This window comes from Galeopterus variegatus, unplaced genomic scaffold, assembly GCF_000696425.1.
Source record: "Galeopterus variegatus unplaced genomic scaffold, G_variegatus-3.0.2 Scaffold4199, whole genome shotgun sequence".
Classification (NCBI taxonomy): domain Eukaryota; kingdom Metazoa; phylum Chordata; class Mammalia; order Dermoptera; family Cynocephalidae; genus Galeopterus; species Galeopterus variegatus.
Window position 1 is genome coordinate 156,757 of NW_007730310.1, and position 2,899 is coordinate 159,655.

A 2,899-nucleotide genomic window follows, 5' to 3' on the forward strand; every position below is an offset into this window, starting at 1 on the left:
GAGAAAATTCAAGTGTCTAAATGGAAGGTGTGGGGGTGGGTAGCAGGGGACTAAAGGGATTCACAAACCCACTTGTTGTATTAGTGGTCTTGCCATATGGAGACCACTTCAAGACCCATATTTACCTCAAAACTCTTAAATTCATGCAGGAACATGAATGGGCTGGTCCCATTCAATTACACTGACTTTAGGTGTGGAATTTTGTTTGTTTCTTTTTCTTCCTCTTTTTCTTTTGTTCGTTGGTTTCTGTGAGGAGCTTTTCCTCTCTGCACTCAGGAAGGCATGAGGCTTATGTTCTCAGGGGAGGACGAAGTAACAGAATCATTAAATAGTGGTTATGCCTTGTAGAGTCCCTAGTAGTCTAAATTAACACTATATCTTATTAGAAATGTTGCTGCTCTTTATTTATTTATTTATTTGTTTGTTTGTTTATTTAAAATCTAACTCATCATACACATTTTCTTATGTACTTAAATATTCTTTTTAAAATTTTTAATTATTTTCAATTGGCACATAGTAATTGTACATATTTGTGGGGGTACAATGCGATATTTGGATACATGCGTACAATGTGTACTTACTGATCAAATCAGGCTAATTATCATATCCAGCACTTCAAATATTTGTCATTTCTTTGTGTTGGGAATATTCAGAATCCTTTCTTCTAGTTATTTGATATTACAGGGTAAATTATTGTTAACTCTAGTTGCCCTACAGTGCTATAGAATACCAGAACTTATTCTTCCTGTCCAGCTGTAGTTTTGTATTTGTTGGCCAGCCTCTTCCTAGCTCCCCCTACCCTCACCCTTTCTCTCCTCTAGTTATAACTATTCTACTCTCTACTTCTATGAGGTCAACTCTTTTTAGCTTCCACACGTGTGTGAGAACATGTGGTGTTTCTCTCTCTGCGCCTGGCTTACTTCACTTAATGTAATATCCTCCAGGCTCATCTATGTTGCCACAAATCACAGAATTTCACGAGTTTCATTCTTTTTCTATGACTGAATAGTATTGCATTGTGTATATATATCATATTTCTTCATCCAGTCATCTGTTGATGGACACTTAGGTTGATTCCATATCTTGGCTATTGTGAATAGTGCTGCAGTAAGCATTGGAGGGCAGGTATCCCTTCCACATAATGATTTCCTTTCCTTTGGATATATATCCAATAGTATGATTGCTGAATCATATAGTAGTTCTACTTGTAGTTTTTTGAGAATGCTTCATATTTCAATAATAGCTGTACAAATTTACATTTCCACTAACAATGGGGTGAGATGATTGTGGTTTTGATTTGCATTTCCCTGATGATGAGTATTTATCATATACTTGTTGGCCATTTGTTGTCTTCTTTTGAAAAATATCTGTTCAGCTCATTTGCTCATTTTTTAGTCAAGTTATTTTTGTCATTGTTGTTAATTAAGTTGAGTTCCTTGTATATTCTAGATATTAGTCTCTTGTTCACTATATAGTTTGCAAATATTTTCTCCCATTCTGCAGGTTGTCTGTTTGCTCTGTTGATTGCTTCCTTTTCTGTACAGAAGCTTTTTAGTTTGATATGATCCCATTTCTCTATTTTTATATCTGTTGCCTGTGCTTTTGAGGTCCTATTCATAAAGTTTTTGCCCATTCTGATGTCTTGGAGCATTTCCCCTATATTTTCTTCTAGTAGATTCATAATTAAGGGTATTACTTTTAAGTTTTAATCCATTTTGAGTTGATTTTTGAATATGCTGAGAGATGGGGGTCTGGTTTTATTATTCTGCATGTGGATATCTATTTTTCCCAGAACCATTTATTGAATAGATTGTCCATTCCCCAGTGTATGTTCTTGGCACCTTTGCTGAAAATCATTTGGCTGTAGATATGTGGGTTTATTTCAGTGTTTTCTATTTTGTTCCATTGGTCTATGTGTCTGTTTTTGCTAGTACCATGCTGTTTTGGTTACTATAGCTTTGTAGTATATTTTGAGGTCAGGTAGTGTAATGTCTCCAGCTTTGCTCTTTTAAAATTCTGATTCTACATGGATCCAGCAGAGGAGTTAGCAAAGCCCAAGGTAGTTACAAGAGAGATTTCAGAGGCATTGTTCAATCAGAAAAAAGCAATAAAAGAATAAAAGATGGCTTGGGAGAACTGGAAAGACAAATGAAAATAATTTTTGATTAACAAATAAACTATTCTTGAATCATTTCAAGTAGGTCAGAATCATGAAAAAGAGGCACCTAAATAACTCTTTTCCAAGGTAGTTACAAGAGAGATTTCAGAGGCATTGTTCAATCAGAAAAAAGCAATAAAAGAATAAAAGATGGCTTGGGAGAACTGGAAAGACAAATGAAAATAATTTTTGATTAACAAATAAAGTATTCTTGAATCATTTCAAGTAGGTCAGAATCATGAAAAAGAGGCACCTAAATAACTCTTTTCTCTAAGGATCAGACCCAAAGAATGGTTGCCTCCTTGTAGAGGTCCAGCTCCCTCCCTGCCACCCACTCATTCAGGCCACACTTTCCCTCCATTTCTGCAATTCTTAAACTTTAGTTTTGATGCAGTCTCTTGCAGTGCCCACATCCACCTTCCCAACCCACTAAAAAATGAATGTCATTGTTTTTCCAGGGGCCCCTGTCAAACTTGGGGTTATTTTTGAGACCCTGCCATGTTTATTTATCTTAGGCCCTGGAGAAGAGTGAGAAGTTAGCAAAAATGTTTTAAATATGATTGTTGTGTTCCTGAGCAAATCACTTTACCTCCCCAAACCTTGTGTATATGACCATAAAATTGGAATAATATTATTATGTGTTCTGGGATGGTATGGCTCCTGTGAGATATCGGCTGTGATGACTGACCCATTAGGGTTGGAGCCAGGATGTGGGACTGCATTTAGAAATGTCAGACTGTT